Genomic DNA, 13832 nt, shown 5'->3' with positions numbered 1-13832 from the left:
TGCGCCTGGGGGGGTTGTTTCCCCCCCACCGCCTGGTGGTTTGTCATTGCCTCTGCAGTCTTCCTTGGTGGTCTTCCCTCCATATCCTGACCCTGCTTAATTTCCAACATCTGACAAGGTTGGCTGAGAAAAGTTTGCTTACACCTCTTTATTTTTAAAGATATTATATTTTGATTGGGGTTTTTTAACTACAGCAATATACATAGTCAAGCATGGAGAAATAATTCATTATAATACTTGAGTAGAATGAAGGAGAAAAATAATAAATACATATACTGTAAGTCTGAAAAAAGTGCTTTGTAGGTTTTACAATGTTGATAATATTCTATATGTGAGATAACATTAGTATCATGTGGTATGTGGTTTAAACAAAAACACAGAAAAAAGAAGAAAAACAAAAAACAAGAAAAACAAAATATATCTGTGTACTGTTAAGTAAATTCTACATTTCTATTATTACTGCTCTGTTTTGAGGGTCATGACAATATAAGTATCTCAGCATGGGGTCCCATACTTTGTAATAGGAGTCAAGACATTTCTTGTTAACGAGAGTCATCAGTCTATCTGCTGTTCTATAGTCTTGAATTTGTTTACACCTCTTTAAAATTCTGCTATGCGATCTAAGATCACTACCGGTAGAGAAAGACTCTGCTACACCAGGTATATGGTTGAGGCAATGACAGTAATACTGTCCCCGGGCGCCAGTTTCAATGTCCCCCCCTCCTCCCCCTCTCAGTCCCCCGGAAAGCCAGTGTGGTGTAGTGGTTAAGGTGTCAAACTAGGATCTGGGGAGCCCAGGTTTGAATCCATGCCATGCCATGCCATGCCATGCCATGCCATGCCATGCCATGCCATGCTATGCCATCCATCCATCCATCCATCCTTGCTTCCTTGCTTCCTTGCTTCTCTCCTCTCCCTTGCCCCGGAAACCAAAAGATGTTATATGCATTCAGATAACCCAGCTGGCTAGTTCGAAAAGGCATAGTAGAATAGCCATGTCTTGCAGGCCCTGCAGAATTGACAATATTAATAAATATTCCACTTCTGCCCCTGTCTTCTCCCTGAGGCACGTGCTGGGAGAGATGCTGTGGTGTTCTGCTTCTCCGCTTCTTTTATTTTACATCATCTCCTCCACAATCCGAGCAGCGCTACCCTACTGTGAGCAAAGAAGTCGCTGCTCTTGGCCAAGCCTACCAGCCCATGACGAGTTGCACGTGACAGATGGATGCTCCAGGGAGGCAAGCTCCAGCCCGTAAACTAATAGGCACTTGTGGCAAGAATGGTGCCAGATAGGCGGCTTTCTTCTACCTTTGCATCTTGCTTCCCAGGCCAAGGAGCAAAGCATTCCAAAGTCAATTAAACTGGGAAGCAACTCCCTGGCCTGGGCGGTGCAGCTTCTCTTGAGGCGTGCCTGCTTTACTGCATACCACTTCACTGAGCGTGTAGAAAGGAAAATGTGTAGCTACAGGGAACTGAAAGGGTTAAGAATGCCAAGACTTTCTTCAGATCTCCCTGGAGTGTATCAACAGTACCTTTGAAGATGACTAAGACTAGACTGATTAATGGAGGAGAGGCCTGTCAGTTATTAGCCATGATAGTCAAATTGAGCATTCCACATTTATAAGTGCCATACCTCTAAATACCAGATACTGGGGGAAACAATGGGGGAGTGGGGGGGGGGGTCTGCTTTCATGCTGTGAGCTTCATGGAAGCATCTGACTACACTTTCAGTGCACTCCTAAAGAGAGTGTTATACTTAAGCCCATTTAAATCATTGGGCTCACAATTATTTTAGTCTGTTTAGGACTGCACCCTTAGAAACAGGAGTGTGGTCTGATCTTTATGAACCCAGATACAGGGTTTCATTCCACACCATTTTCTATCAGAAAGATCAGAGAACTGTGAGGTGTTCAAGAACTGATACTGATTTTCAAAACTAATGACATCAACGTCTCCATTGTGTTGGCTGAAGTTTGAATCAAGTTTTTGCTAATAAAAAATATTATGTCAACAAAAAGTATCAAACAGTTGCTTTTTTCCCGAATAAAGCACAGAACTTACATATTACAATCTATAAATATTCCAGTGAATACAGACGTCATCAAGAGAAGAACCACCCCAGAAAATTCAGTTTCTTATTAATCAATTGGCAGGCCATTATTCACATGTTTTTCAATGACACCAGATAGCTGGTTGAAATTTTAAAACAGGGTCCATTCAGACCCATAGTCTGCTTTTGCATATGCAGGAAGTGAATATAAAAAATCCTTTTGTGACTCCAGAATCACATGTGAGTCTTTTGACAGTCAAGTATTAATGGTGTCTGTTCATTCATACAAGCGCCCATTCACACTCTTTCCCAAGCTACTGTTTGAAGTATTTATGTTGAGAAGATTTAACATCCTGACCTGGATAGCTCCAGACTAGTCTGATCTTGTCAGATCTCAGAAGACAAGCAGGATTAGCTCCATTAGAATTTGATAGGTGACCTCCAAGGACTACCAGGGTCATGACGTGGAGACAGGCAATGGCAAACCACCTCCAAACGTCTTTTACCTTGAAAACCCTATGGAAACACACACACACACACAAGTTTGAAATGGAATGCAGGTGCCTTTAAAAGTGCTTTCCCATCTTTCACTGAAAAGTGCTATTAGTGGCATCTGTGAATTTGATCTTCCAAAATACAGCACAGACCTAGGAGTACAATACTTAATCTTTCACTATAGCACAGCCAGGGAAACTGGAGTGTATATCTTGGGTCACTGGGACCCCTAAAATGTAACCGGTGCTAGCAACCACTTGGGTTGTTTGACCAATAGAATTCAGAATACAATCTTCTAAATATTTTCCTGCTGAGCTGTTGGGTCCCCCCCTTTTTTTTCTTTTCTTTTTTATATGCTACCCTTCCTCTGAAGAGGTCAGGAAGTGTACAATCCCCATTTTATCCTCACAGTAACCCTAAAACGTGGATTAGGCCAAGAAAGAGTGACTGTCCTATGGCCACTGTTCCTTCCTCCACAATAAAGGGGTAATATATAGAACTACACCCCAGTGGCACCAGCAGGCTAGTTTGGGGTGAGGAGGTGGAGGTATATCCCAGCAGTGGCACTATATCACTTCTGAGACAAATGGAACTGTCAGAAATCTGGAGTTTCCAGAATTTCCTAATTATACACTTGTGCTGTGCCCTATGCTGAAGAGAGATTCTTTTTGGGGCAGAGCTTCTGTTATGGGCGCCTCCCCACCCCCTACACACACATGCAAACTCACCATGCAGCAGATCCCATAATCTCTGCTATTTATGATAGTGGGCAAAGAGCGACTTTTTCTCCTGTTTTTCAGGGAAGACAAAAGAAATGGCCCTGCATTATTCTTTGCTTCGAGCTTTTTTGGCTCCACCCCACCTCCCTTGCTTAACTTCTACCCTCCTCGTTGATCGGGAGGACTTTTTAAAATGTTATTTCAACATTTGTACCATATTAGATCTATCAAAAATGATAAATCTGATACATAAATATCAAACTACCAAAGATTATCTAAATAACAATCCTCTCTCTCCTCCTGTGGCAGCAGCAGCAGGAAGTATGTGCGTGGGGCGGGGGGAAGGGAAAAATCAGTTCTAGGATATGGCCCCCTTCTTTAGCAGAGTGTGGTCCAAGGAATTGCTTTGCCTCTTTCATTTCAGGGGGGGGGGAGTATTTTTGGAAAGTGGCTACACTACAGATATAAATGCAATAACAGCAATATTGATATAACAGCAATTTAAAGGGCTTTACCAGAGCCAGCAATCTTGTGACTGTGTGCCTTTAAGTGTGAGTTGATGGGCGCAGTTAAGAGAACCAGGAAAAGTAAAGACCTGGGAGAGTTCAGCAGGCAAGCTGCTCAGTAGGCAGTGAAGTGTCTCCTCACATGTAAATGGAGAAACGTGAGCAGACCCCATTACAACCCCACTGCACAGTGAAGAGTCCTGAGGTAAGTGTTCCATGGATAATGGGCCCTAGACTTACCCTACATTACTAATGTAGTGATGTCAGTAGTCCTACTAGGGTTGCCACCTACAACTTGGAGATTTGGGGGTGAAGCCTGGGGAGGGTGCAGTTTGGGGAAGAGAAGGAGCTCAGCGGGGGGTGGGGGATATACCATAGAATCCATTCTCTGAAGCTGCAGTTTTCTCCATGGGAACTCATCTCTGTAGTCTGGAGATGTAATTCATGGAGAATGCAAAGGTCCCACCTAGAGGTTGGGAACCTAGTTTCTGGATTCAGCCCTTTGATTAGAAACAAACTCATCCAATCACTACTCAAAAGGTATTTTGCATGGAAAATGCATATCCACAAAACAACTTTTGTTTTGCTGCCCAACCCCTACTTTCCTGAAATACAAATTTGCTTGAGGGCTCTGCAGGCTTCCCTCAAAACACTCGGCACGTGTGTTACTGCACATGGAACCAATGTGGAAAGAATGATGCCTTCACTAGCATCTGCCATCAGGGTACATCTCTTTTTCTTGAAAACGCTGGTAGCAGAGCAGGGAATCCAGCTGCAAATACTGAAACTGACACCCTTTTCAGATATTGTGTTTGCATGTACTTTGTGGCTGACAACTGTATCTCTTGTGGTGCATTGGTCTTGATATGAGGTCCCGATATGAGGTCATCACATTGTCTGACTAGGAGCACCACGCTTTTTTTGCATGAGGCATGTATTTTGCATGAACCACATCTCCTTTACAGAACCCTGGATCCATCCCTATTGAAGCTCTTTGTGTCTGCAAATTATGTGTGGCACCCCTGTTCAGACAACACAGTGACCTTGTGTATCACAGATTGTCAGCCCTGGGCTGGGAAATCTGGAGATTTTGGAGGTGGAGCCTGGGGAGGGAATGGTTTGGGGAGTAGAGGGACCTCAGTGGGTTACAAGGCCATTGTCCACTTTCCAAAGCAGCCATTTTCTCCAAGATAACTAAGGCCCCTACCGCACAAGCAGAATAATGCACTTTCAATACACTTTCACAATTGTTTGCAAGTGGATTTTGCTATTCAGCACAGTAAAATCCAGCTGCAAAGTGCATTGAATGTGGATTGAAAGTGCATTATTCTGCATGTATGGAAGGGGCCTAAGTGCTATCACCTTGAGACCAATTGTAATACAGGGAGATCTCCAGACACCACCTGGAAACTTGTTGAGCAAACAAACTACTCTACGGCAGGAACTCAGCGGCAAGATTTACAATCTAACAAGATTGGTTCCTTCAATAATATGTATTGTCAACAAATCCAAAGATATATAAATAGTATACATAAATACAGATTCTCTGATCTCAAATGATACATCTATCAGCTCTCCAGCTGTGAAACTTAAAGATAGCAAAACTGCTTACAATCCACAAAATGTGATATTGTCTCTTTAAATTCTGAAGGAAGCAACACCCCTGCTTGTTTCTTCTCAGATTATTCCATTCAGGCTAGCCAAACGTTGGGTTTCGGAAGTCCTTTAGTTTGGCCCAAATATTTGCAACAAAGTCAATATTACTACCGTATATACTCATGTATAAGTCGAATTTTTCAGCACATTTTTAATGCTGAAAAAACTCCCCTCGACTTATATGCGGGTCATTAATTTTTTTGTGTGTTTTTACTTTGCCGGCCAGCAGAGGGCGCAGTTTTTATGCTAGCGGCACCAAAATTTCAGGGTACCCTCAGAAAACTCTCCTGATGATACCAGCCACGTTTGGTAAAGTTTGGTTCAGGGGGTCCAAAGTTATGGACCCCCAAAGGAGGTGCCCCCATTCCCCATTGTTTTCAATGGGAACTGTTAGTAGATGGGGCTACCCTTTTGAGGGTCCATAGCTTTGGACCCTCTGACCCAAACTTCACCAAACCTGGCTGGTCTCATCAGGGGAGTCTCTTTATGTTACCAGCCAGGTTTGGTGAAGTTTGGGTCAGGGGATCCAAAGTTATTGACCCCCAAAGGGGATGCCCCATCCCCCATTGTTTACAATGGAAGCTAATAGTAGATTTTCCATTTTTGATAATATCCCTCTTAAAATCTAAGTTGGGTTACATTTGGACATACAGATGATGATGAAGAATCCAGTTCTGAAGGATTTTAACTCTTGTGTTTTAGCTTGGTTGCTGGTTGAGCTAAGGTTTTTGTACTTTTAAAGTTATTGTTGATACCATATTGTTCTTGTTGACCCGCTTTTCCACTTACAGAGCCAGTTTACTGTTTTTCTTTGAAATAAATATTCAAAAACATTTAACCTACTGATGCCTCAATTGATGTAATTTTATTGGCATCTATTTTTATTTTTGAAATTTACCAGCAGCTGCTGCATTTCCCACTCTCGACTTATACGCGAGTCAATAAGTTTTCCCAGTTTTTTGTGGTAAAATTAGGTGCCTCGACTTATATGCAGGTCAACTTATACACGAGTATATACGGTATAGAGGTGCTCAATATCTAACAGTTATTTGCTTCTGCTTTCTGAGACAGCAAAAGGCTGCGTCTTCTCATGCCTCATATTCGTCCTCAAGGGGAGGCATCTGTATTTATGTATACTATTTATGTATCTTTGGAATCGTTGATAACATATATTATTAAGTAACAAATCTTGTGTTATAGCAAGAGAGGTGCATCCATACCAAATTGGCTTTGTTATGGTGGACCACCTGAAGACTGGAGACCCTAGATATCAGGAGGAACATACTCCCAAAGGCGTATCTATGGAAAATGTAGCCCAGTGCAAAATCTGAGTTTTCCGCCCCAGCCCCCAGCCCATATGGGCAGCCACCCTCCCCCACCATGACCAAACAACATTTTTTTTGCACCAGGTCTTAAAGTCAGTATATGGACCCAGGGGGAAGGAGGAGGGGTGTGGGGGGGGGCGATTGTCTGCCCCCATGTGACTAAATGGCCGCAGCCCAGGGACTTTTGACCACATATGTCCCCCTGGGTGGTACGCCCCTGCATACTTCTAATAGGTGTCATTGCTGGCCTCCCGATACACATGCACAGAACACCTAAAAAGGGCTTGTGCGAGAACTGAACAGCTAACATTCCATCAATGAATGAGCATACAGTTTGAAGGTTTATGGATGAAACAAGACACGTGGCCTTCTATTTAAACCCTCATCCCATAAATGAATACATGTCTTTGTAACCTGCACCATGCACACCTTATGTGTGAAATGATTGTCAATACACCAATTGTATTCCTGCTTCAGGAAAATTTCATCTGAGACTAGTAGGTCTGCTCTCCCAAACATTTTCATTGCTAGAAGGAAACACTGCAACAAGGAAGTTCATATCAAATATCCCAGCACCACCACAGAGGCATTGATGGGTTTGAATTTCAGATTGCACAACACCAGTTTAGAAACTATTATTACAGGGCCAGTGAAAATGTTGTCGTTATATAATTGCCTTCCATGTTCACATTAGCAAACAATCCAGCAGGTAATTGCAGAAACTGGAGTGAGCTAATGAGAGAAGGTGTTCTGTAGGGAATGAACAGCCCAGCGTGCAGTAATCAAAAGTGGAATGCTGTCAGTCCATCTGAGAACCGGCAATGTTGGAGAGCTAACAACAGACACTTCGGGAAATATGGATGCGTCACCTGGAGGGTCAGGTAAACTCACGGCTGTGGAAGGAGCACATTTGGTGCAAGATACCAGGATTCCTGGTGCAATAAAAAACTAAAGCTTAGCATGCCTGGAATATCCATGAGCATGGGATCTGCAGCCAGCCAGCAGTGCAAAAATGTGCTGTTGCTTATGTGTTTCTGATACGCCCAGGCACAGTGAGGTGGTAGTTGTGCATGTGGTTGCTGGTGTGGAAGCTATTATTAATTGCATTTATAGCAATTGCATTAATTCTGTCATAGAACGCTTGGGAAGCCCCAGCAGACCCACCACTCTGGAGCTGCACAGGAAAATATTCTAGCTAAAGAGGTGGTTTGTGTGGTAGGTTAGAAGAGGCTGGAGAGAGAGAGAGATTAGCACAGGATTTTCAAAATTACAGAACTTTTCCCATTTGGCTTTTGCACACATGCATGTACGTATTAGTGTCGATGTATGAAAATTTCAGCATGCATATTTTTCTGCATCTTTTGCATGCTTTTTTTAGACCCTTATGTGTGCATGCATGCATTTAGACGGGTGTATTTTTATGAACTTGCATGTGTACAAGTTAACCTTCCATGCTTTCATCTGCATTTCATATACACACATGTGTTTTTGTGTGTGGTGAGCAATGTTTTGCATACAAATGTTCAAAAGCTAGAATGCTTAGAGGTGCATGGTTGCTGAACCCACATTTTTGTGTGTGTGCATTTTACCTGTGTGAACTTTTGTGCATGTGTGCTTATTTTGTTATTTATGATCCTGTGTACTTGCATTTTTTTGCATGCATATACAAAGTTTACACTGTGCATTTGGATTAACAAATCTAGATGTGCATACTTTGCAAATCCATGTACTTGCACAGGTTTAATTTGATATTTTATTTATTTATTTATTTATACTTTGGGCTTCTAGACCGCCCCATCCCCGAGGGGCTCTTGAGAAAGCCTTGTGACATTTATGTGGACATGTTTATTTTTTAAGTGCACATTTGTGGGCATTTGTAATTGTTCCTCCGTGTCTGTGCAGGCATATTTACACATGTATGTGCAATGTGCGTGCATTATATATTTGTATGAATGTTTATTGGTATGTATGCATGTCTACAAAATGAACTATGAGGTATATATAGACATTGCTTTGTGTGTGTGCTGTACACATTGCATATTTACAGATGAAAGCTTTGATATATGTGCATGAGCTGGTCTGCTTGTCTTAATGCAAATGGTGGAAGAATTGTGGAGAAGGGCAACCTTTTCCCACCGCAGTGCTGCAGTGGTAATCCTCAGCATGCTTGAGAAATCCACCTTTCTGGCAGTTTTCATAGACAAGATAGCCCTTTATGGTATGGAATCCAGAAACCAGTCGCGGTGTACAATATTATGTAGTCTTTACTGAAAATCAGACCTAAATAGCCCTAGCTGATTTGGGCAGAACAAAGCAGGTTCTATGAAGGCAATTACCTAATTTCCCACAACATAATAGGTGTGTCATGGTGAGTATTTCCGAGACTCCCAGCTGTGTTGCAATCTCTAGGAATGTACTCTCACCCCCCATGTCCTGTTGTACTAGTCAGGAAGGGGCCCTTTGTGGGATGAAGTGCCATTTGTTCATGAAACTCTGGTTCCTTCCTACTATCCTCCTCCTCCTCCCTGAGACTACCAACAATTCTTTATTGTGGGAGGGACTCGGAAGTCACAGGGCAGGTATATAGCAGACCAAAGGAAATAGGTAACAAGCATTCAATGGATTTGTTGTTCACGCCTCACTTAACAAAATGCTTTGCATATAAGATGCTGGAGCGGGTGGTTCCCTTGTCTTTTATATAGTAGGGGCAGAACTGGTGTGAATGGATGACCAACTGGGCAGGGATCCATTGCCAAGAAAGAGCTTCATTGTTTTACAATGAAACCCACTGTTTCTAGGGGCCTTCTTGTTATAACGGCTAGGGCTAAAATTATCAGCGGAATGCTCAGAGCACTTGTAGCATTAATGATTGTGTAGAAGTGCGGTTTCACAAAGTGCCACTTTGCTTATTCTCGCACAACAGGTTGTGGCTCCAAAAATTCCTTCCTTCCTCTTCTGAAGTATTAGGAAGTTGTTCCCTGAGCTGTGGTATTAAACGGGAGACTCCCTAGTATTATCAGTTTGCATTTTAGCTGTTCAAATATCCTGATGACATAACAAGAAGATTATCGCCATCTGTAACATCTGTAAGGCTGTCTTAACCGAAAGTACGAGTCTTTTGATCCAGTACAGCCCTTCTTGTATCCACTCAACAGAGGCCGGCTGGATTGCTTGGGAAGTACACAAGAAAGGCATGATGGAGTCAGTACTCCCTATAGTTTGCTTTTGTTCTTTTTTTAAAAAAAATGTGATTGTGTATCTGCTGTGCAGCAATATACATCAATGAGTGATGAACACTGTGTTAATCCTAGCTTACCCTAAGGATGCGTTCACATTATTTCCTTCTCAAGGATAAACATTAACTACTGAAATACTTCTATACACTCTTTTTTGCCATCCTTTGTTCATGCCCTTTCAGGAATAACAGATTTGGTCTCACACTTTGATGGCCTAATTGCAGATGCATGGATGTTCAGAGAAGCAACTGAACCTTGTGAATGGAAATTGGAAATAGAACACACCCATTGTTACTGTTCTCCACAGAAATAAGACAACTGCTCTTATTTGTCAGCTGTAGCCACTTCTCCACTGAGTGGTTCCATTGGGTTTTTGGTATGATGCAGCAGAAAGCAGAAGAATGTAGGAACAGCCAATTACGAGTAGTGGCAGTATTTCTCAAAACAACCCGACGCTGAGAAGAACACTTCCGTCTTGCTTGCCTATCTTATTGGTGATACAAATGTTCCCTGTTGCCGTCATTGTGAGAGGTCGTAAAAACAACATTATTTTGGCCCTTCAGAGGAACTAGGGCCCTACTCTGGTGGGGCTTTGTTCAGTCAAGATTGCCTCATCCTTGCATGCAAGGTTTCCGAAAGTTGCTAAAGCAGTGGATGCCACGCGTAAACAGGATATGATGCTGCTATTTCCACGGGGAGAAGGTCATGATGGGGGTATACAAAGGACACTGGAAAAAGAGCCATCATGAACTTCCTACAAGAACAGCTGAGCAGACGCCATCAAGAAACTCCCTCCCTATCGTTCAGACTCATCGCTTGAAGCTAGAGTTGTCGAACAGGATTACAGGCACCATTGATATTCAATCTAAAACAAATGTGAGGTTCTTCTGCAGACAAAACATTTAAAACTGTCAAGAAAAGAATGTCAGGAAAAGCTGAAGGAGTTGAAATAAGACTAATATTTCCAAGGAAAGCTTGCTACCCAAATCAGTCCTCAAGTCAGGCTTGTCCTGTAAGAACATTCCCTACATATGGAAAACCCATAATTTTGCATATCTAGTCCTGGGTTGACTGAAAGCATGAGCTGTAATAAAATAAAAGTACCCTTTCCCAGGACCTTCCTGCAGTTTTTAAGAACATAAGAGTAACCATGTTGGAAGAGAGTAATGGTCCATCTATCCTGCATGCCATTTCCAAAAAATGCCAATCCAGATGCCACACAGAAGCCCTCTGGCAACATCTACCACATGCTGTCTGCTCTGCGGTACCTGACAGAGACATTCTGCCTCTGAAACCAGAGGTTGCATTCAGTTACAATGGCTAATAGCTAGCAATAAAGCTGTCCTACAAAAATGTGACGAAATCCCTTTTAAATCCATCAAAGCCAGATATCAGTCACTACCACATCTCATGGTAGCGCGTTCCATGCATCAACTACCCACTGAGTGAAGCCGTCCTTCCTTTAGTTTGTCTTAAATCCATTGGGAATCGTGTCATAGAGTGATCCCAAGTTGTATTCTTATGAAAGAGGGCAAAAAGTTTCTCTGTATTCACTTTTTGTAGACTTCTGTGTCACCTCTCAGTTGTCTTATTTCAAATATAAACAGTGGTTATGTTAACTGCAGAAACCCCACCAGTGACTTTGAAGGTGGAGGGAAACTATGAATAAGTTCAGAAGCATGGAACAACTCACAACTGGAATAATAATAATGCGGTTGTGCCCTTAGAAACATCAGCATGGTACCTGACAGTAAGTGACTGTATTTAAAGGATGAAACAAATTTCCAAGTCCAGAGTAGGAATTTACATGGCCAGGCATGGTGAGGGTCCTTCAGATTTGGTTCAGATACTAGCTACAACGAATTTGATGTGTTTTCTTTCCTGTTGTTAACTTGCTTTCCACACTCCGAAGGGGCAGTTACATGCTCTGCGCAGTTTCCATTCAATGTGTATATGAGAGGGACCAACAGGCTAATCTAGTATAGAAATAAATCACCTGGTGACAAACAGACTGACCAGGCACATGGAAATCTAGTGCAAACACAGGGGGATGGTAATTCTACTAAGTCTATTGTCCGTATTTATGATATAGAGTGACTTTTGCTTAAGATAGACCAGTACCTGTAGTAGTGCACTGCCGACCCAGCAGTGCCGTAGTAGAACGTTGGGACGCCAACGGACCTGCGGCCTTGCCGGTCGCATCGCACCCCCACTCCTCATCCCCCCATGAGTCACGGGTCGTGAACTGTCCGGCTCAATCACCGGGCGCAGGGACAATGGTCTTGCCCCCAGGTGAGGATTAGGCTCAGACGCGTACGCTCTTCTCCGCACGTAGCCAGATGAGATCATGCATCACATGATGATCTCCCGACCTCCCGCTCTCCCGGAACTCCCCCCAGTCCTCCCTCCTACACGCCCCCGATAGAGTAACAATAAAAGGTGCCAGGGACCGGCAGACGGGAGATTCGCTAGGAACACGGACCTCCGGTCTCCCGCTGCTGGCGATCTCCACCAGATGTTATCTCCGCGTCTCGTCTCGTTCTTACGCTGACCGCGTGGGTCGACTACAAGTACCTTCTGCAGTTTCACTGTAATTTTGATTGGGTGCATGAAGGGTGGAAACAGACAATTGTTTCACCACATAGCAGCCTCAGTGGTGAAACTCTCCTTCCCATTTGGCAGGATGACTGAAAATTGTCTGACCATGGAAAAATTACCACTTGGTAAATGACAAATGATTGGCTGCACAGTGGATAGCCTGTTGGTCAAGCTATAGAAGATCCAGCTTTGAACCTCTATTCATACATTAAACTGAGTGGCCCTCAGCAAGTCACTCCCCTTTTCAACATAAACCAAATTAAGGTCTTTTCCACATTAGTTGATTACAATGAATCTAGCCACGAAATGCTACACTTTTCTCTTTGAATTCCACTTTTTTCCCCTTTATATGGTTCAAGAAACATTTCCCTTTAATTTTTCTCCACTGTTTTCCCAAGCACTTTTACTGTTTTTTCCCATTTCCCAGCCAGCTTCCCTTGAGCATGCACATTGAAATGGTCTTTATTTCTCTGCTTCTGACCCTTATCCATTCCACCATGTAGTTACCTAATCTCCCCTTCAGCCATTTAATCCTCCTTCTCCTCTATTTTCAAAAGGATTTTTTCAAAAAAAATTCTCTTTGATGTATCAAATTAATGATGTAATGCTGAGGCAGAGATAAGAAGCAGGGGTGATTAGATCAGCTTGTCAATTTCATCTAGCGCTTGCATTATTAACATAGCGATTCAGATACAAAAAGGGTGATTGGATCAGCTTTGTCAGTTTCACATGTGACATTAAGGTTCAGTCACAAATATAAAGAAGCAGGGGTGATTGGATGAGCTTTGTCAATTTCATATCTGACTAGCCAGGTAACATTAAGGCAAAGATATAGTGTATCTGCAGCTAGGAGTAAGTGAAATTGACAAGATTCTATAGTAGTAACAATTGTGCTTTACTGCAGTGCCAGTTTGCCAAAAATATGTTTGGGGGTTGGGGTGGAGGGTAGGCTATGTGTTTCTGTTCCTTCAGGCAATGGCACCTGTTCCTATATGGGGTTATTTGGTTCCATTTTGTGTGGGTAGTTCTCAATAGTAGAAATGGAAGCTGAGACATTTTTTTGAATTTCCGCTTAAATGTAACTGCGCAGTAATGCTAGAGCACCTGTACAAAAGAAAAAAAATGGGAGCGTTTTGCATCACAAATGACATTCCACCGCCATTAGGAATGATACATTTTCACCAGTAGTGTGTAGAATAAATGTAACTGAAGAAACAAGGGGAGAAATGAGGGGGGGGGGGGGGGTA

The sequence above is a fragment of the Sphaerodactylus townsendi genome, linkage group LG12 (genome assembly GCF_021028975.2).
Source record: "Sphaerodactylus townsendi isolate TG3544 linkage group LG12, MPM_Stown_v2.3, whole genome shotgun sequence".
Taxonomy (NCBI): domain Eukaryota; kingdom Metazoa; phylum Chordata; class Lepidosauria; order Squamata; family Sphaerodactylidae; genus Sphaerodactylus; species Sphaerodactylus townsendi.
Note: the sequence above shows the minus strand (reverse complement) of the source record.